Below are 22222 nucleotides of genomic sequence, written 5' to 3' on the forward strand. Positions count from 1 at the left end.
TTAGTTCCTCTGACTTAAGTGCTTCAGAATATAGGAGAATGAATACATTTAATATTTATAGTCTTCACCTCTGAGATATGTGTAATCTTTACAAATATGAGTAACATACTAAAAATATTATATAGAGAAATGTTACAGTACACAAATGCAAAATTAAAAGTGACATAGAAGATAAATACTATGAATCCTTGCCTAAATATATATTTTCTTCAAATTAGAATACTGTTAAAATGTGTTCTATAATCTCCTGTTAAATTGAAACATTTGATGACAATCCATGCATATGAACATCATCAGTTCATTGTGAAAAAAAAAAAAAATAAGAGAGAAAAGAAAACCAAAAACTGGCAAATGAAAAATCTTACAACTACTGGATCTATTCTGTGTATTTTTATGTGTCGTGGGTGATGTTTATAAATAAAAAAGCTCTCTAATTGGCTTTAAAATAATGAATGTTTAAATAAATTATTTTTTTCAGAAAAATTAAAACTCTAATACCTTTTACTTCACATGACTTTAGAAATATTTGAGAAATAAAGACAGTTTTAAAGTTTATTGGTAAAATAAAGACATTAGCTCTAAATTAGGCAGGTCAGATATTAGGTTTGTAAAATGCTTTAAAGTAATAAACTGCTTTTTTTGACTTTTAAAATTTGTTCAACTTACCTGCTTTGGAGTCACTAGATTCTCGGTAAGGTCTGGGAACATGTGGAGTTAGCCATGCTCCCTGGCTATGCTTTAAAAAGTCAGACTTTACATGCACTTGTGTCTGGTGTCCTAGGCTTCATACTTAGTACAAAATTAAAATCACTTACCTGCCAGGTGTTTCACCAAAAAAAAAAAAAAAAATTGCTAAGAGCTAACAGAGTAACATGTAATTGAAACTAATGAAAAACTTTTACATGGAAGCTTTGTGGAAAAAGTGAAATGTGCTTTCAGTAAAACATTATAAGGCATTAGAATGTAAATTTTTGCTTCATTCAGAAGGTTAAAAATTGTTTTGACTTAAATAGAATGAAGCTAAAGGTTTGAGCAAGTTGTGGAAGGTTTGTGAACTAGTCATCTTGTAAAAGAAACACCGTGTGAACACACTGGCTAAATTTAAAGGAGTATTGTTCAGTTTTTCCATAAATTGAACATTGGAATAAAAACACAACAGGGTTTTCTTAGAGCACTAATTTTGTTTAATACAAATTTGTAAAAGGTTATCAAAAGCTTATAAGAATTGCAACTTATAGTCAAACTGATGAAGACTGGATGAATTCATCTTTAAGGTTTTATTAAAAATTTGAGTTGACATTAACAGTACACTAATGCAAGAGAGAAATTTGGCTTTCTTTCTTGAATATGATTTTAACATAATATTAAAGAATAAAAAATATTTCTGTCTCTCCTCAAACAAATTACAGGAAAAAGAAGGGAAAGACGCACATTGCTTGAAAAACTGAGTCTTCTATCAATGAGTAAAGGCTTTTGCCTTTAAACATTTTTTGAGTTACCATTTTGGTTAAATGAATGACTTACTGTGACCTGGCATTCCATTTTATATCAAATGTTTTAGGCCTTTAGTATATTTATATCAATATTAATATATTTGATACACTTCCCCAAATCCAATTTTATCTTCAAAATTAAGTCTTTTTGACTTCTTAATTTGGAATGCAAAAGAGGGCACTGAAAAATCGAAAAGAGAAATATATGGAATTACTTGACATATTTTTACATAAGGAGCACTGTCAAAATAAGAAATATTTTACCTTTTTCAGATTATATTGTAATCAATATTGATATATGTTTGAAAATTGTATGAAATTCCTAAAATTCCAATAGGTCAAAAGATATGCTATCAATTATATTGTTTCCATGATAAACTGTAGACCACAGAAATGTACAAATTTTCTTTTCAGTCATGTAACTATAAGTATTTAACAACGTTTTCACACTTAACTGCTTAATACTAATGCAGTTTCTGAAAACTTCACAAGCACAAAATGTCCTAGAATATGGTGTCTTTTAGGAGGTTCCTGAAATAATGGAAAGTCAATGAAAAAGAGCTCTTGAATACAGATTTCTGGAAACTTTAGAATCACATCATTTCTCAAATAATCCCAAATACTTAAGGACTGTGTAAGATTTCCTGGAATTTTAATGAAAAGACTTATTTGTTTTTAAAACTCCTACCCAAATAGAAGAAAAATTAATTCAATACCAAGAAAACACTTTGTCAGACTGTCATTCTTAATCAGCTGTCATTCTAAATTGTTTATATATACAGTTTGAATGAACTCCATGATCTAAGTCAAGTTACCTATGACAACCCATCAGTAACAACTACTATGAACCTAAATTGGAGAAACAACTGATATTTAAATGGATATAAGTTCAAAGTTAAGCATGGACTCATGGAGAACCAAGACAGCTGCCTTGTCCTTCCTGGGTCCATACTTAAAGTTCCTCTTAAAGGAGAACTAGAAACCATTGCTCAAAGAAATAAGAGAGGTCACAAACAAATTTTTAAAATCCATGCTCATGGATACAAAGAATCAATATTATAAAAATGGCCACATAGTCAAATTAATTTACAGATTCAATGTTATTCCCATCAAGCTACCATTGTCTTTCTTAAGAGAATTGGCTAAAACTACCTTTAATTTCATATGGGATGAAAAAAGAGCCTGCATAGCCAAGCAAAAAGAATAACGCAGGAAACATCACACTACCAGACTTCAAACTACATTATCAGCTTACAGTAACCAAAACAGCATGGTACTGGAACCAAAACAGATATATGGACCAATGGAACAGAATAGAGGCCTCAAAAATAATGCCACACATCTACAACCATCTGATCTTTGACATACAAGACCAAATAAATAAATAAATAAATAAATAAATAAATAAATAAATCGAAAATAAACCAATGGGGAATAGATTCCCTATTTAATAAATGGTGTTGGGAAAACTGACTAGCCATTTGCAGAAAACTGAAACTGGACCCCTTAATTACACCTTACACAAAAATTAACACAAGATGGATTAAAGCCTAAAACAGAAGACCTAAAATTATAAAAACCCTAGAAAAAAACCCTAGGCAATACCATACAGAACATAGGCATGTGCAAAGACTTTATGACTAAAACACTAAAAGCAATGGCAACAAATGTCAAAATTGACAAATGAGATCTAATTAAACTAAAAAGCTTCTGCACAGAAAACTAAAATGAAACAAAACACATCTATCATCAGAGTGAATGGGTAACCCACGGAATGGGAGAAAATGTTTGCAATCAATCCATCTGACAAAGGGCTAATATGCAGAATCTATAAAGAACTTAAGTTTACCAGAATAAAACCAACTCCATCAAAAGGTAGGTAAAGAATATAAACAGACACTCCTCTAAAGAAGACATTTATGAAGCCAACAAACACATAATGAAAAGCTCATCATCACTTGTCATTTCAGAAAAATAATTATTGGAAAAGTCAGAAAACAACAGATGCTGGAGAGGATGTAGAGATATGGGAAATCTTTTCCACTGTTGGTGGGAGTGTAAATTAGTTCAACCATTGTGGAAGACAGTGTGGTGATTCCTCAACGATCTAGAAATAGAAATGCCATTGGACCCAGCAATCCCACTACTGGGTATATGCTCAAAGGATTATAAATCATTCTACAACAAAGACATATGCACACATAGTTTCACTGCAGCATTGTTCACAAGAGCAAAAACTTGGAACCAACCCAAATGCCCATCAATAATAAACTGGATAAAGAAAGTGTCACACATATACACCAACAGCCATGAAAAAGAATGAGTTCATGTCCTTCTCAGGGACATGGATGAAGCTAGAAACCATCATTCTCGGCAAACTGACACAAGAACAGAAAACCAAACATCACATATTCTCACTCATAAGTGGGAGTTGAACAATGAGAGTACATGGACACAGGAGGGGAACATCACACTCCGGAGCCTGTCGGGGTTGGGCCTAAGGGAGAAATAGCATTAGGAGAAATACCTAAGGTAGATCATGGGTTGATGGGTGCAACAAGCCCCCACGGTATGTGTATACCTATGTAACAAACATGCATGTTCTGCACATGTACCACAGAATTTAAAGCATAATAATAAGAAGAATAAGAAATCTACTTTTAATTATAAAGCTCTTAAAGAAAATCCTTTTGAATCTCTTACTACCACATCATAGCTGGGACAAACTGCTGATATTTTCAAAGTAACAAACATCAAACCAGAAAGAACTAGATTTAGGAACCAAACTCAGGTTGCTGTAGGGAACAGGGCAGAATGTTAGGATTGAAAGGTCACCACTGCTCCTTCAGTCTGGCCTTGGCTGGCAACCTTGGCTGACAAAAGATGGCCTAATGTGGACAGAAACTCTTAGGCTAAAAAAAAAAAAAAAAAAGGAATTTCTGCTCACTAGAAAATACATACGTGGCAGCTACAAAGTTTTAGCCAATTCAGATGACTTGCTTCACAAAATTTGGAATATTCCCTTGGATTTGACCAAGTCATAAAGATATGGTCATACTTGATGGAAGAAAAGTGAAATAACAACAAAATCTAAAACATAAATAAAAAAAGTTAAGCAAAATTAAAAATGCACAATAAATATGATTACTGAGTGCTGTAATATTAAGGAGAAATTAAAACCAAGTGGTTGGTAATCTTAACTTTTAGTCATTAAGGAAAAATTTTAAGACAAATCTCTAATTTAGCCACTTACCTGGAAATAAGGCTCAGGCTGATGACTGTTCTCTACCATCTTAGAAGTAGGAAAAAAATCACACTCACCTTTCCTGTCAGAAGCAAGCTGAGACTCAAGAAAGGAAGTGCCTGCTCTCCACCATCATGGAAGCAGAAAACCTGTCTTCCTCACCGGAAATGAGAAAAACTTCACAAAAGGAGCTGTAAAGCAAAATCAACCTTAGCTCTGAACCAAATTTTGGGAGATCTGGGACTCTCCAGGGGGCAGAAGCTCCCAAACCTCAGCAAATTATCTATCATATTGGTTTGAACAATAAGGATATCCCAGGTTGGTATCAAGCCATAATAACATTTATCAAAGGTCAGGGCCACATTTGTAATGTTCTCTCTCTCTCTGTCTCTCTCTCTCTCTCTCTCTCTTTTGAGGCCGAGTCTCTCTATGTTGCTAGGCCTCAGACTGGAGTGCAGTTGCGAGATCTCAGCTCACTACAACCTCTGCCTCCTGGGTTTAAGCAATTCTATGGCCTGAGCATCCCAGGTAGCTGGGACTACAGGCGCATGCCTCCACGCCCAGCTAATTTTTTTGTTTGTTTGTTTTGTTATTTTTAGTAGGGACGGAGTTTCACTATGTTGGCCAGGATTGTCTTGACTTCTTGACCTCAAGATCCATCCGCCTTGGCCTCCTGAAGTGCTGGGATTACAGGCTTGAGCCACCGTGCCAGGCCCATGTCCTTCTCTTTTTATCTTTATTCGTTTAGCCTGTTTTGTCAGAAACTAGGATTGCAACACCTGCTTTTTTCTGTTTCCCATTTGCTTGAAGGATTTTTCTCCATTCATTTTGAGCCTATGTGTAGGAGTTCATGTGAGATTGGTCTCTTAAAGACAGCATACTCAAATGAGTCTTGGCTCTTTATTCATCTTGCTGCCCTATGTCTTTCAGTTGGAGCATTTAGCCCAATTGGTTAGCACTGATATATATGGATTAGATCCTGACATCACGCTCCTAATTGATAATTTCACAGACTTGTGTATGTGGTTGGTTTTTTAGCATCACTGATCTGTGTAATTCAGTGCATTTTTGTAGTGGCTGGTGATGATCTTTTCTTTCCATATTAATTTCTACTTTTAGGAGCTCTTGTAAGGTAGATCATTGGATAATGAATTCCCTCAGCATTTGCTTGCCTGAAAATGATCTTATTTCTCCTTCACTTATGACAGTTTTGCTGGCCTTGAAATTCTGGGTTGAATTTTTTTCTTTAAAAGTTGAATATCTCTTCTGGCTTGTAGGGTTTCAGCTGAGCAGTCCACTGTTAGTCTGAAGGGATTCCTTTTGTAGGTGACCTTGTCTTTCTCCCTAGCTGCCTTTGACAACTTTTATTTCATTTTGACCTCGGAGGACCTGATGATTATGTGTCTTAGGGGTGTTCTTCCCGTGGCATATCTGAGGTTCTCTGGATTTCCTGAATTTGAATGTTGTTCTGTCGTGCTAGGTTTGGGAAATTCTCATGAATGATATTCTGAAATATGTTTTCCAATTTGGTTACATTTTTGTCATCTCTTTCAGGTACATTAATAAGGCATACATTTTGCCTTTTTACATAATCCTTTATTTCTCAAATATTTTGTTCATTTCTTTTCATTCTTTTCCCACATTCTTGCCTCTTTTCTTTCAGAAAGCCAGTTTTCAAGCTTTGAGACTCTTACCTTTGCTTGGTCTATTCTACTAGGTGGTCTTGCACATGAGATGGTGCTGGTCTGACCTCAGCACTCCTTAGTCTGCTTGCCTCTCCCAGGACCCCAGCCTGGCTACACCTGCTTACAGGGCACCCTTGGGTGCCCACACACATTACAAGAATTTTTATAATGCAATCACACACAATTACCATGTGGCTGCATTATAAAAATTCATGTAGTGTGCTTTTCAGCTCTATCACATCAGTTTATTCTTTTTTAAAAAATTGTACTTCAGGTTATAGGTATATGCAGATCATGCAGAATTGTTGCATAGGTACACTCACGGCAATGTGGTATCCTGCCTCCATCCCGTCACCTACATCTGGCATTTCTCTTCATGTAATCCTTCCCTGACCTCCCCACCCCTTGGTGTCCCCCTGTTGGCCACCCCCAAAAAGACCCCAGTGTGTGATGCTCCCCTCCCTGTGTCCATATATTCTCATTATTCATCACCCGCCTATGAGTGAGAACATGCAGTGTTTGATTTTCTGTTCTTCTGTCAGTTTGCTAAGGATGATGGTTTCCAGATTCATCCATGTCCCTACAAAAGACACAAACTCATCGTTTTTTGTGGCTGCATAGTATTCCATGGTGTATGTATGTCACATTTTCCTTTTCCAGTCTATTGTCGCTGGACATTTGGGTTGTTTTCAGGTCTTTGCCATTGTAAACAGTGCCACTGTGAACATACGTGTGCATGTGTCTTTATAATAGAATGATTTATAATCCTTTGGGTATATACGCAGTAATGGGATTGCTGGGTCAAATGGAATTACTATGTCCAGGCCCTTGAGCAAGTGTTACACTGCCTTCCACAATGGTTCAACTAGTTTACACTCCTAGCAACAGTGTAAAAGTGTTTCTATTTCTCCACATGCTCTCTGGTATCTGTTGTCTCCAGATTTTTTAATGGTCACCATTCTAACTGGCACGAGGTGATATCTCAATGTGGTTTTGATTTCTCTAATAACCAGTGATGATGAGTATTTTTTCATATGTTTCTTGGCCTCATATATATCTTCTTTTCAAAAGTGTCTGTTCATATCATTTCCCTAATTTGAATGGGTTTGCTTGCTTTTTTTCTTGCAAATCTGTTTTACTTCTTTGTAGATTCTGGATATCAGCCATTGGTCAGATGGGTAGATTGCAAAAATTGTTTCCCATCCTGTTGGTTGGCGGTTCACTCTAATGATTGTTTCTTTTGCTGTACAGAAGCTCTGGAGTTTAATAAGGTCCCATTTGTCTATTTTCGTTTTTGTTGCCAATACTTTCGGTGTTTTAGTCATGAAGTACTTGCCTATACGTATGTCCTGAATGGCTTTGCCTGGGTTTTTTCTCTAGATTTTTTATGGCATTAGGTCTTATGTCTAGGTCTTTAATCCATCTGGAGGTAATTCTACTGTAAGGTGTCAGGAAGAGGTCCAGTCTCTGCTTTCTTCACACTGGTAGCCAGTTTTCCCAACGCCAATTATTTAACAGGAAATCCTTTCCCCATTGCTTGTGTTTGTCAGGTTTGTCAAAGATGAGATGGTTGTAGATGTGTGGCATTGCCACCAGGACCTCTGTTCTGTTCCATTGGTCTATGTCTCTGTTTTGGTACCAGTACCATGCTGTTTTGATTACTGTAGCCTTGTAGCATAGTTTGAAATCAGGTAGCATGATTCCTCTTGCTTTGTTCTTTTTGCTTAGCATTGTCTTGGCTATGCAGAGTCTCTTTTGCTTCCATATGAAGTTTAAGGTGGGTTTTTCCAGTTCTGTGAATAAGTTCATTGGTAGCTTGATGGGGACAGCAGTGAATATATAAATTACTTTGGGCAGTATGGCCATTTTCACAATATTGATTCTTCCTAAAAATATGAAATGCTTCATGAATTTGCATGTCATCCTTAAGCAGGAGCCATGCTAATCTTGCCTGTATCATTCCCATTTTAATATATGTGCTGCCATAGCAAGCACTGGTAAGGTTCTTTATACCAGCTCTATTGCCTGTTAGCTCCTGCGATGTTTCACAATGACTTTTGGCTTCCTTGCATTGGATGATGACATACTTCTTTCACTCAGTGAACTTTGTTTCTGCCCACATTCTGAATTCCACTTGTATCATTAAAGACATGTCAGCCTCTGATCAGTTCTGAAAACTTGAACAGGCTGAACAGTTGATGTAATCATCTGGAGGAAAGAAGGCATGCTGACTTTTTGAGTTTCAGTGTTCTTGCACTGATTCTTCCTCATCTCTATGATCTTATTCACCTTCAACCTTAGAGGTTGCTGACCTTTGCACAGGATATTTTTCTTTTATGATATTTGATGATCTTTTTGGTTTGATTGTGTTGTAAGGCAGATGCAGTCAGCTGGCTTTGGTTTTGGAGGATTTTAGGGGGCCAATATTCATCTCCCAATTCCTAGACTGTGTTCTTTAACTCTGGGAAATTTATATTGGGTTTCAACTTTGTTCTCTGGCTCCTCAAAGTTTGGATTCTACTGCACTGAAGGCTGCAAAGTGTGGCAGCTGTGGCAGAGTGCTAGCAGATGCAGAAGTGCCTGCCTCCCTGTTGGCATTCACCCAATGGTGGAAGTGGTGGAGGCAAGACCACTTTGTGGGAGCCAGGGGACCCCTGCTGTGTGTGCTGTTGCACTGGAGGTGCAGGCTGGGGTGCTGGCCTGTGCAGGTTTGGGTGCCTTCTCTGTGACCCCCTAAGCAGCAGCACTCAACGCATATTAGGGTCTCTTTTTTGTGCACAACATTAGCACAAGGGCAAGTTGTTGGCAGAGTTGGTTCTATTGGTTCTGTGCCTACCATCGCTATCTCTTCAATGGGAGTTCAGGTGGGTTGAAGTGTGTGCTACAGTCCCATGTGCTGGTAGGGCAAGTACAGCAAAATCCACTCATGTAAACACACAGCAGCAAAGCAATGTAGGAAGTTTGTGTATAAAGAGCTGTAGTATGGAGAGGCAATGTAGAGGTTGGTGCATGCCTGAAGGGTCCACGTTGCTGCATCTCTTCACTGCTCAGGCATGGTCCACTGGCACAGAAACAAAGGTGTGGGCAGCTGAGAGTGCCGGGTGGGCAGCTGAGAGTGCCCTGTAGGCAGGTGTGGCCAGGCTGGGGACCTGGGAGACGCAAGCAGACTAAGGAGTGCTGAGGTCAGACCAGCTTCATCTCATGTGCTAGAATGCCCAGCAGAGATCAGGTCTCAGAGAACTCTCTGAAAAGTGAGGCCCCAGCACAGCACAGCTGCTCTACAAAAACGTGGCCAGACTTCTTTTTTAAGCAAGTCTCCTTTTATTAAGAGGGAAACTCGCACACCTTATCTCTGCTGGGCAATCTTCACATGAGATGTGGCTGATCTGACCTCCACACTCCTAAAGTGCTAGGATAAAGTGTCTCATAAGACCAAGTAGAGCCTAGAGAGATAGCTGTGCCTGCCCTCTGAGCTTCACATCAGCTGGCTTCCTGCTCCATCACTTTGCTTGTCTCCTGGGGGCTCTACCCCAGAGAGATGTGAGTTAGCCATCACTTAGTGTAATTAGCCCAGGATGGAGGGTCTGTGCTGTGGGCCCAAGCCAGGGTTCCCTGTCCGGTGATAAGCCATGGGGGGTATGTGGTATCCACAAGAGATGGACTGCCTTGTTCCTTGGGTCAACTGCAGCTTGTTAGAGTTATCAATATGGCACTTAGGGTTTTTGCTTTCTTGATATTCTGAAGGTAACAAGGGCAGATCCACTGCAGAGGCAGTGGCAGAGAGGATTTCAGTCGATCTGTGAAGCTCTGTCCAAGGAATTGCCAAGTTGCTACTGGCTTGATGGCTTCAGTGGGGCCTGGATAAAGATCCAAGCTGGGAGGACCTGCTCATCGAGGAGATATGGAAACCAGCACCCACGTAACGGTTCAGCCACTTTCCTATAAGGCTGCTGTGGTATACTGGGGGTCCACTCCAGTCCCTAATTGCCTCATATCTTCCAGTGCCTCAAGGTATCACTAGCGAAGCCTGCAAAAAGGCAGAGATAATAGCCTACCTCTTCCTCTGGGACCTCTGTACCACTGAGGTACAATCCTGTTGCCAATCTGGACACAACTATGGGAGGTGGCTGGAGACAAGTTCAGAAGTCTTGTCTAGTCAGGAGGAACAAGAACAGAGACTTCTTTAAAAAAAGTCTGGCCATGTTTCTGTAGAGCAGCTGTGCTGTGCTGGGGGTTCACTTCAGTCCCTGGTTGCCTCAGACACTCTGAAGTCCCAAGGTTGAAATGGCTGAGTCGCCTAAACAGCAAAGATGACAGTCTGGTCTTCCCCTTGGAAGCTCTGACTCAGGGAGGCCTGAATCATCTGTCAGCCAGAGAACAGCAGTGAAGGCAGCCAGAAACCCTGTTGAATGGCTTTACCCAGTGATTAGAAATGTGGTTGGGGACTGACTTAAACAAGGGTCTGGCCATGTTTTTGCGAGGTGGCTCTGCTGTACTGAGCTACCACTTACACCCCTGGTCAGCTTGGGTTCTACAAAGCCCTCAGGCCAGAACCTAGTCATCCAAACAGCAAAGTTGGTGGCCCGCCCCTCTCTGTGGGAGCTCTGTCTAAGGAATGTTTCAAATCTCCATTGACCAGAGAACACCTGTGAGGGTAGCAGTAAGCCCCAGGTGGGAGGTCCTGTTCAGTAAGAAGGAACAGGATCAGGAGCCTGCTTTCAGAAGCAGTCTGGCCATGATTTGGTAAAGCAGCTGTGCTGTGCTGTGGGAACTCTTCTGCCCCTGGTGGGTTTGTACTCTCCAATGCCCTTAGCTGGAATAATTAAGTTCCTCCAACAGGAAAGATGACAGCCTGCCCTGTCTTTTCTCTCACAGTTTATCTTGTGTGATGGAGCTGAAATTTTAGGCTGTTAATTTTTACAATAAGCATTACAGTTGTTCAGAAAGAATCTTGCTGTTCTCTTTCAGTTTAGATGTATGAGAATTCATTGTCTCCTGTAAATAAACCTGTTCAGGTTTTGTTCTCTGAAAAGAAGTCTTTTTCTGCTATCTGGCTTTGGTCACATTCATGTAGACCAGTAGCCAGTCTAAAATGACATGATTGAATTTCCATTTCCAGTGTTTCCTAGTTGTGTCTTACATTCTCCAATTCAGAACTGACCATTTTATTCTTCGTTGTCAAAAGGCTAAGCTGTCCACTGTCCTTAAAATACCATCTTTGTTCATTCTTCTTTATCCAATTTTATAGGTTTTAGAATATTAGCATTTTTTCCTTTCACACTTTCAATGTCCTCCAAAAATTTCTTTGCCCTTAGTGGGTTCTCCTGTTTTATTGTGTCTAGTTCCAGTCTAAGCATGGCAATTTTCCCCCACAACATGCTAATTTCATGCAAGAGATCTTTTTTTTTCTTATGGCTAAGAGAACTCTAAGTCAACAAAAGAACACTTTAGTTAGCATACAATAGAATAACATATCATAATTTCCTCTGAATTTAAACCATAACATGTTTATTTGTATAATGAAAGAATTCCCATGGTTAATATGTAACTGAAAAAAAAGTTGGGCAAAACTTGAAACCAGTGTAAATTCAAGAAAGTTTCAATATTGATTTAAATACCATGAAAAATAAATCACTAGAGGATTTTAAAGAATTTCGGAGTTGGAAAAGCCTTTCTCTGAATTACAAAATAGCCATAGGCATAAAATATAAGATTAATACGTTTGACTACGTTTTAAAAATTGGATTTACACTCTAATATCTATTCTATAAACCACACCATTGTAAGAACCTTAGGTATGCATACATTTGGAAAGAAGCAATTCCTCAAAGTTTTTAAGTCTCTTTTTCTGAAGAAAGCTTTATCAATATATGACTTTTCTAATACTGTTATAGTCAGTTATAAGAATTACATTTATTCATAACTGTTAAATCTAAGTATTGTATCCTTCTATATTTACACATCTGCATCTAAGCATTGCACTTCTACATACAACTCTGAACTCATTTATGATCAGGATTCTTAGAGAAATAAGAAAATCTATGTGGCTGGGTACTGTGGCTCACACATGTAATCCCAGCACAGTGTAATGTTCAGTGTTGTATGTAGCACTAAACTTCTACATGTGGCCGTGTGCAGTGGCTCACACCTATAATCCCAGCTCCTGAAGCTGGTGGATTACGAGGAAAGAAGTTCAAGACAAGTGTGGCCAACATAGGGAAACCTCATCTCTACTAAAAATTTAAAAATTAGCCAAGTATAGTGCTGTGCACCTGTAATCCCAGCTACTCAAAAGGTTTAGGTAGGAGAAACACGTGAACCAGGAGGTCGAGGTTGCCACCGATTCAACTGAAAGGGAGGGGGCTGAGACAGGAAACTAGACGATCTGGCTTGATGGGTACCACCCCCACAAGACAAGAAATCTGAAACACTCTGTATTAGGAGTTTCACCATAAGTGCAGCTTGACCCGGGATGGTCCAGCTCAGTGGGGGGAAGGGCGTCCCCCACTACTAAGGCAGTCTGCCACTACCAATGCAGTTCATGCAGTAGATGGGCAGAGCCTGTGGCAGCTCAGCATTACCTCTGCTAACAGACTGTGACTAGACTACTCTGCGCTGGACAGGGCATCTATGAAAAAATGCAGCAGCACGACAGGAACTTATAAATAAAGCTGACCTTTCTAGGACAGAGCACCTGGGAAAACAGGAGGTTATGAGTTCAGCTGCAGTAGACTTAAATGTATCAGCCCAGCACCTCTGCAAAAAACAACAGAACTCCCAGCACAGCACGTGAGCTCTTATAAGGGACAGACTGTCTCCTCAAGCAACTCTCTGAGCCCCATATACCCAAAAAGACACCTCATAAAGGAAAGCTCAGGCCAACATCTGGTGGGTACCCTTCTGGGATGAGGACAGTAGAGGGAGAAACCAGCAGCAACCCTGGCTGTTCTGCAGCCCCTGCAGGCGATCCCGAGGTGAGTGAGATCCGGAGTGGATCCCCAGTGGTTCTGCAGCAGAGGGGCCTGACTGTTAGAAGGAAAACTAAGAAGCATAAATAAATAGCTTCAACATCAACAAAAAGGATGTCCACTTAGAGACCCCACCTGAAAGTCACCAACTACAAAGACCACAGGTAGATAAAGCCACTAAGATGGGAAGAAACCAGCATAAAAAAGAAGAAAACACTAAAAACCAGAAGGCCTCTCCTCCTCCAAGGGATTATAACTCCTCACCAGCTAGGGATCAAAGATAGGTGGAGAATGAATCTGATGAACTGACAGGAACAGGTTTCAGAAAGTGGGTAAAAACAAACTTCTCAGAGCTAAAAGAACATGTGCTGACCCAATGCAAAAAAATTAAGAACTTAGATGAAAGGTTAGATGAGATGCTGACTAGAATAAACAGCTTAGAGAAGAATAGAAATGACTTGATGGAGCTGAAAAACAGCACAACAACTTCATGAAGCATCAAGTCTTAATAGCTGAATGGACCAAGCAGAAGAAAGAATATAAGAGATTGAAGATCAATGCAATGAAATAAAATGAGAAGGCAAGAATAGGGTGAAAAGAAATGAACAAAGCCTCCAAGAAATATGGAATTCTGTGAAAAGACGTAATCTACGTTTGATAAGCATACGTGAATGTGACAGAGAGAATGAATGCAAGTTGGAAAACACTCTTCAGGATATTATCCAGGAGAACTTCCCCAACCTAGTGAGGCAGGCCACCATTGAAGTCCAGAAAGTACAGAGAACACCACAAAGATATACCTAAAGAAGAGCAACCTCAAGGCACATAATCATCAGATTCACCAGTGTTAAAATGAAGGAAATAATGCTAAGGGCAACAAGAGACAAAGGGAAGCCCACCAGACTCACAGCAGATCTCTCCACACAAACTCTACAAGTGAGAAGAGAGTGGGGGCCAATAGTCAGCATCCTTAGAGAAAAGAACTGTCAACCTAGAATATGATATCCAGCCAAATTAAGCTTCACATTCGAAGGAGAAAGAAAATCCTTTATGAACAAGCAACTACTGAGAGATTTTCTCACCACCAGGCCTGCCTTACAAGAGCTCCTGTAAGAAGCACTAATCAAGGAAAGGAACAATCAGTAACAGCCACTCCAAAAATGTACCAAATGGTAAAGACCATAGATACAATGAAGAAAATTTGTCAACTAAAGGACAAAACAGGCAGCTAGCATCAAAATGGCAGTATCAAATTCACACATAACAGTATTAAACTTAAATGTAAATGGACTAAATGCCCCTATCAAAAACACAGACTGCCAAATTGGATAAAAAGTCAAAAGCGGCCCTGTGTGGTGGCTCAAGCCTGCAATCCCAGCACTTTGGGATGCCAAGGTGGGTGGATCACGAGGTCAAGAGATCGAGACCATCCTGGTCAACATGGTGAAACCCCGTCTCTACTAAAAATACAAACAATTAGCTGGGCATGGTGGCGCGCGCCTGTAATCCCAGCTACTCAGGAGGCTAAGGCAGGAGAATTGCCTGAACTCAGGAGGTGGAGGTTGCGGTGAGCCGAGATCGCGCCATTGCACTCCAGCCTGGGTAACAAGAGTGAGACTCCATCTCAAAAAAAAAAAAAAATCAAAACCCATCTGTGTGTTGTATTTGGGAAGCCCATCTCATGTGCAAGGACATGTGTAGGCTAAAAATGAAGGGATGGAGGAAGACATATCAAGTAAATGGAGAGGAAAAAAAAAAAAGCAGGAGCTGCAATCCTAGTCTCTGATAAAATGGACTTTAAACCAACAAAGATCAAAAGACACAAAGAAGGGCATTACATAATGGTAAAAGGATCAATGCAACAAGAAGACCTAATGATCCTAAACATATACACACACAATACAGGAACACCCGGGTAGCACCCAGGTACATAAAGCAAGTTCTTAATGACCTACAAAGAGACTTAGACTCCCACACAGTAATAGTGGGAGACTTTAACACTCCATTGTTAATATCAGACATATCAACGAGACAGAAAATTAACAAGGATGTCCAGGACTTGAACTCAGATCTGAACCAAGCAGACCTAATGGACATCTACAGAAATATCCACCCCAAATCCACAGAATATACGTTCTGCTCAGAAGCTGGTTTTTTGAAAGGATCAACAAAATAGACTCCTAGCAGAGTTAATTAAATAGAAAAGGGAAAAGAATCATATAGATGCAATAAAAACTGACAAAGGGGATATCACCACTAATTCTACAGAAATTCAAACTACAATCAGAGATTACTACAAATACTTCTATGCACATAAACCAGTAAACCTGGAAAAAAAGGATAAATTCCTGGACACTTACACCTCCCAAGCCTAAACCAGGAACAAGTTGAAACCTTGAACAGACCAATAACAAGGGCTGAAGTTGAGGCAGCAATTAATAGCCTACCAACCAAAAACAGTACAGGCCCAGAGGTGTTCACAGCTGAATTCTACCAGACATACAAAGAGGAGCTAGGACCATTCATTCTGAAACTAACCCAAACAATATACAAAGAAGGAATCCTTCCTAAATCATTTTATGAGACCATCATCATCCTGATACAAAAACCCGGCAGAGACTCAAAACAAAACAAAAAAAATGGTCAGGCCAATCTCCATGATGAACACAGATGCTAAAATCTTCAATAACATACTGTCAAACGGATTGCAGCAGCACATCAAAAAGCTTCTCCATCATGATCAAGTAGGCTTCACTCTGGGGCTGCAAGGCTGGTTCAACATATGCAAGTCTATAAATGTAAACCACCACATAAACAGAACCAAAGACAAAAACCACATAATTTTCTCAATAGATGCAGAGAAGGCCTTTGACAAAATTCAACAGCTCTTCATGTTTAAAACAAAACAAAACAAAACTCTCAATAAACTAGGTATTGATAGAACGTATCACAAAATGATAAAAGCTATATATGACAAACCTACAGCCAATATCATACTGAACGGGCAAAAGCTGGAAGAATTCCCTTTGAAATCAGGCACTAGACAAGGATGCCCTCTCTTACCACTCTTATTCAGCATAGTATTGGAAGTTCTAGTCAAAGCAATCAACCAAGAAAAAGAAATGAAGTGTAATCAATTAGGAAAGAAAGAAGTCAAACTGTCTCTATTTGTAGATGACATGATTGTATATCTAAAAGTCCCCATCGTCTCTGCCCAAAATCTTCTCAAACTGATAAGCAACTTCCACAAAATCTCAGAATACAAAATAATATGCAGAAATCACAAGCATTCGTATATACCAATCACAGGCAAACAGAGAGCCAAATCAAGAAGGAACTCCCATTCACAATTACTACAAAGAGAATAAAATACCTAGGAATATAACTAATAAAGGATGTAAAGGACCTCTTCAAGGAGAACAACAAACGAAATAAGAGAGGAGACAAACAGATGGAGAAACATTCCATGCTCACGGTTAGGAAGAATCAATAGGTCAAAATGGTCATACTGCCCAAAGTAATCTATAGATTCACTGCTATCCCCATCAAGCTTCCAATGACCTTCTTCACCTAACTGGAAAAAACCACTTTAAACTTTATATGGAATCACAAGAGACCCCACATAGCTAAAACAATCCTGAGAAAAAAGAACAAAGCTGGAGGCATCACACTGCCAGACTTCAAACTATATAGAGGCTACAGTAATCAAAACAGCATGCCACTGGTACCAAAACAGAGACATAAACCAATGGAACAGAACAAAGACCCCGGAACACACATCTAAAGCACCACACATCTAGAACCATCCGGTCTTTGACAAACCTGGCAAAAACAACAACGGGGAAAGGACTCCATGTTTAATAAGTGGTGTTGGGAAAACTGGCTAGCAATGTGCAGAAAGCAGAAACTGGACCCCTATTTGTCACCTTACACTAAAACTAACTCAAGAAGGATCAAAGATTTAAACATAAAACCTCACATGATAAAAACACTAGAAAAAAACAGGCAAAACCATCCTGGACATAGGCATAGGCAAGGATTTCATGACTAAAACACCAAAAGCAATGGCAATAAAATCCAGGATAGACAAATGGCATCTTATTAAACTCCAGAGCTTCTGTACAGCAGAAGAAAGCAGCATTGCATGAATCAGCAATCAAGAGAATGGGAAAAAATGTTTGCAATCTACCCATCTGACAAAGGGCTAATATCCAGAATCAACAAAGACCTAAAACAGATATACAAGAAAAAAACAACCCCATTCAAAGTGGGAGAAGGATATGAACAGACACTTTTCAAAAGAGGACATATTTGAGGCCAACAAACACATGAAAAAATGCTCATCATCACTGGTCATTAGAGAAATGCAAATCAAAACCACACTGAGATATCATCTCATGCCAGTTAGAATGTTGATCTTTAAAAAATCGGAGACAACAGATGCTGGAAACGATGTGGAGAAATAGGAATACTCTTACACAGTTGGTGGGAGTGTAAAATAATTCAGCCATTGTGGAAGACAGTGTGGAAATTTCTCAAGGATCTAGGAATAGAAATTCCATTTGACCAAGCAATCCCACTATTGGGTATATACCCAAAGAACTATAAATTGTTCTAGTATAAAGACACATGCACACATATGTTGATAGCAGCCTGTGTACAATAGCAAAGACCTGGAACCAACCCAAATGCCCATCAATGATAGACTGGACAAAGAAAATATGGTACATATACACCATGGAATACTACACACTCATAAAAAATGATGAGTTCGTGTCCTTTGTAGAGACTTGGATGAATCTGGAAAACAACATCTCAACAAACTGACACAAGAACAGAAAGGCAAACACCGTATGTTCTCACTCATAGGTGGGTGTTGAACAACAAGAACACATGGACTCAAGGAGAGGAACATCACACACTGGGGGCAGTTGGGAGGGGTAGGGGAGAGACAGTGGAGGGGGGAAGGTGGGAAGGGCTAACATGGGAAGAAATGCCAGATATAATATGCACCTAAAATAAAATAAAGAATAAAAAAAAAAAAATAGAAAAAGTCACGAGGGGCCGGGCACGGTGGCTAGTGGCTGAAATCCCAACACTTTGTGAGACCAAGGCAGGCAGATCACCTGAATTCAGGAGGTTGATACCAGCCTGGCCAACATGGGGAAACCCTGTCCCTACTAAAAATACAAAAATTAGCTTGGCATGCTGGCATGCACCTGTAATCCCAGCTACTCAGAAGGCTGGGGCAGAAGAATCACTTGAACCCAGGAGGCGGAGGTTGTAATGAGCCAAGACTGCACCACTGAACTCCAGCCTAGGTGACAGAGCAAGACTCCATTTCAAAAAAAGAAAAAAAAGTAACGAGAAAAGATTGAGGACTGAGCCCTAGGAAACAACAATGTGCAAAAGGAGAAAGTTGAGAAGCAAGTAAACAGACCATGACAAAAGGACTAGAAAGGCAGGAGGCCTGAGGGAGTGAGGTCCTTCAGCGGGCTAATTGAAGATGCTATTAGGGAGGAGATGCCCTCCATTTGGTTTAATATTGCTGCCAGATTACATAAAATGAGGTGTTAGAAAAAATCCCTAGATTTATTACAGAGAAACGTTAAGTGATAACCTTGAGAACAATAACCTTGAGGAGCGTTGAATTTGAAGACTTACTGGCATGAGATCAAGACTGAATGGAAAGAAAATCTGAGTTCATGAGTGTAGATAGTTCTTTGAAAGAGATCATAATTGGGAGTCAGTCATGGAAATGTGATAGGCAAGAAACAGTAGTTTTCAAATTTTATATAGCAATGATATATTTTAAAGGTTATAAAAATTATACACTTATAGTGTTAAAAAATCCTAGACTGAGGTATTAAATTCTTAAAATTATAGAACTAAAAGACCCCTTGAACATTTCTAAATTACAAAAGCTGGTTATCATATTCATGCTTACACATAAAGACCAAGGAATACTAAAAGTTTCAAAGAGAGTATTTCTTGCTTGATAAAAATCATCCAATTCTAGGATAGTTGATACTCATCAAATATACAAAGTAATAATCACAGAAAAATACTGAATGCTATTAACAGGAATAAAATAGAAGAAAAGCAGAAAAAATCATATTTTATAAATGAAATGTTAAAAATTATATGAAGTTACTGTTGAAAAATGTGGTGAGGTGACTACTTAAATATATCCTTATTTCAAAGGAAGAAGAATGCCACACATGCAGAGCACTTTTACCAATCAGATTCACTGCATTAGCAGCACCTTCCTTTAGGAAAAGGATCAGCAAATTAGCACTTGTGGGCCAAATCCAGCCCACTGCCTGTTTTTCTAAGTAAAGTATTTTGGAGCACAGCCATGCTTATTCACTTTATAGTCCGTAGAGTACATTAGCTGGCTGTGATGTTGCACACCTGTGGTCCCAGCTAGTAGAGAGGCTGAGATGGGAGGATCACTAGAGCCCAGAAAGTCAAGACTGCAGTCAGCCATGATCATGCAATTGCACTCCAGCCTGGGAGACAGAGTGAGACCCTGTCTCAAAAAAATAAATATATATAGCCCACAAAGCCTAAAATATTTACTAACTGAGTCTTTGCAGAAAAAGCTGGCCAGCTCCTGGTTTAGTGGATCAAAGATCCTTTGATGTATTTTCATAAAAGTTTTACCCTATGTACTGAAATGTTTATATTAAATATAGATTTCTAACTAGTTTTCCCATCCCGTCCCTAAATTCTAAGTATAATCCTGGTACTCACTCCCAAGTTTATGTTAAATGCTAGCCTATACAAAAAATACTCTTTCTCTTACTCTTACTTTCTTTTTGTTATTTACATGTTGCTTTGTTTCAAGAAAGAATACAAAAATGCCCTACTAAAGGGATTCTGTTTGTTCACATGCTGCAAGAGGGGAAAAACACAAAGCACATTTTACAGAAAATAATTTGTTACAAGTCAGAACTAAGACATGAAGCCAAGCAGGGCACTCCAGGACTGAATCTGCTGGCTTCTTTAATAGGCTTCTTGCTCTCTTTCTTTCCTGGCAGCTGTGAGTCCCACAGGTAATAGAGTGTCAGTCCCTAAGAGAAACACAACTCCGACATTCATCTTTATCTATTAAGTTCATCTGTCCCAATTCTGTGGATGCTGACTTTCAGTCATTGATGATGATACACATGGACATTTATCATCAACTTTGGATCTTTGACAATTCTTATTATTAAGAGTCAAACTAGTAGGATGCAAGTTATAAATGCTGATTATCCAAATACCTACTCAAAATACCCTGTATGAATATTCCATTAAATATGCATAGAAAAAAATCAGTCATTCCTGCTACTGTTTACTCTTCTGTATTCACCAGAAAATTTCCTATTCCTTCCGCATGTCCAGGTTAAATGCTAGGGTACAATCTGGAAACCAGTGCATCATCTGAGCTTTCTCTCTATCCCCCAAACTTTTCTTATTCGATTATCACTAAATCATATTAACTATACCTCTCTTCTGTCTCTGCTTTATAGTCCCACTGCCATTTGGGACATAAACATTTAGAAAATGGCTTTTATTTAAATAAAAATGGCCAACTATTAATGTTATTTCTTACATAAAAAAAACTTAAGCAAAACAAATGAAAAAGACATAATACCACAAAAAAGGCCAACATTTTTAAATGAGAAACTAAGATTCCTAAGTTTCTTTTTTTTCACCATGCATGGGTGAAAACCTCTCACTACATTGACACTAGTTCAAGGATGTGTGACAAGGAAACTATAGCTGACTACTACTGCAAAAGCTTCCTTTGTCTCCTGGTTTCTTTACATGGTTACCTTCCATCAATCCTTTATGAGGGGTCAGCAAACTACAGGCCACAGGCCAAATCCAGTCTGCCTTATGGCTTTGTAAATAAAGTTTTCTTGGATCTCAGTCATGCCTATTTGCTTACATGTTATCCGTGGTGGTTTTCACACTACAACAGCAGGGTTAACTAGACACAACAGAGACCACATAGTCTAAAATATTTCCCACCTCATCCTTTACAAGAAAAGTTTGCTAACCACTTTTACACCATAACCAGAATGCCTTAATACTCAAATTTAATCTTGTGACTCCCTGACTCAAATTTCTCCAATGAGCCTCTGCAGCAAACACTGCTGGCTCCCTACCAATAGCCTTTCCTTATTCTTTCTTGCCTAAGAAACACAAGTCTATTGGGATGTTTATTATCCCAATTCCCCTCCTCAGCTTCAGAAAGAGAAATGAGTATTCTAAGCTAATCATGTATCTGCTTTCCCAGTGCCTGGTTTTGGGATGTGCATGTGGTTTGACCCATCCAATGAAATGTTACAGGAAGCCCCTTGCATGCTTCTAAGTTTTCTACCCATTTAAAAGACACTGTGAAGAAAAGCAGCCCTTGCGATGTTGTGTTGTGAGAACAAGATGTTTGGAGCTGTTGCAGATTAGCCAACTATGAAAGGAGACATAATAAAACACTGCCAACAACACAGCTGAAAGAGGGACAAGTGGGATCCTGGGATATCACTGAACAACCCAAACAACTCTGATTCCTACTGTTTTAGCCACTGCTCATCTAGTATGTGCAGTCCAAAGCATTCTACTGGTAAAATTCCCATGGCCCACCAGATAAGAGTTATTCATTTCATTCATTCATTCATTCATTCATTCATTCCTTTATTTATGGAGATAAAGTCTTACCCTTTTGCCTAGGCTGGTGTGCAGTGGCACAACAGCACACTGCAACCTCTAGCTCCCAGGTTCAAGTGATTCTTGTGCCTCAGTCTCCCAATTAGCTGGGATTACACATGCTGGCTACCACAC

General features: G+C 39.2%; 1 non-coding gene across 1 annotated transcript; it reads right to left on the reverse strand.

The window, feature by feature from the left end:
* Positions 1-8310: 8310 nt before the first annotated feature.
* LOC141583400 (U6 spliceosomal RNA) lies at positions 8311-8417 on the reverse strand. Its single transcript, XR_012516051.1, has one exon. It is a non-coding gene; the product is annotated as a U6 spliceosomal RNA (small nuclear RNA).
* Positions 8418-22222: the final 13805 nt, after the last annotated feature.

The sequence above is a fragment of the Saimiri boliviensis genome (genome assembly GCF_048565385.1).
Source record: "Saimiri boliviensis isolate mSaiBol1 chromosome 19 unlocalized genomic scaffold, mSaiBol1.pri SUPER_19_unloc_5, whole genome shotgun sequence".
Classification (NCBI taxonomy): domain Eukaryota; kingdom Metazoa; phylum Chordata; class Mammalia; order Primates; family Cebidae; genus Saimiri; species Saimiri boliviensis.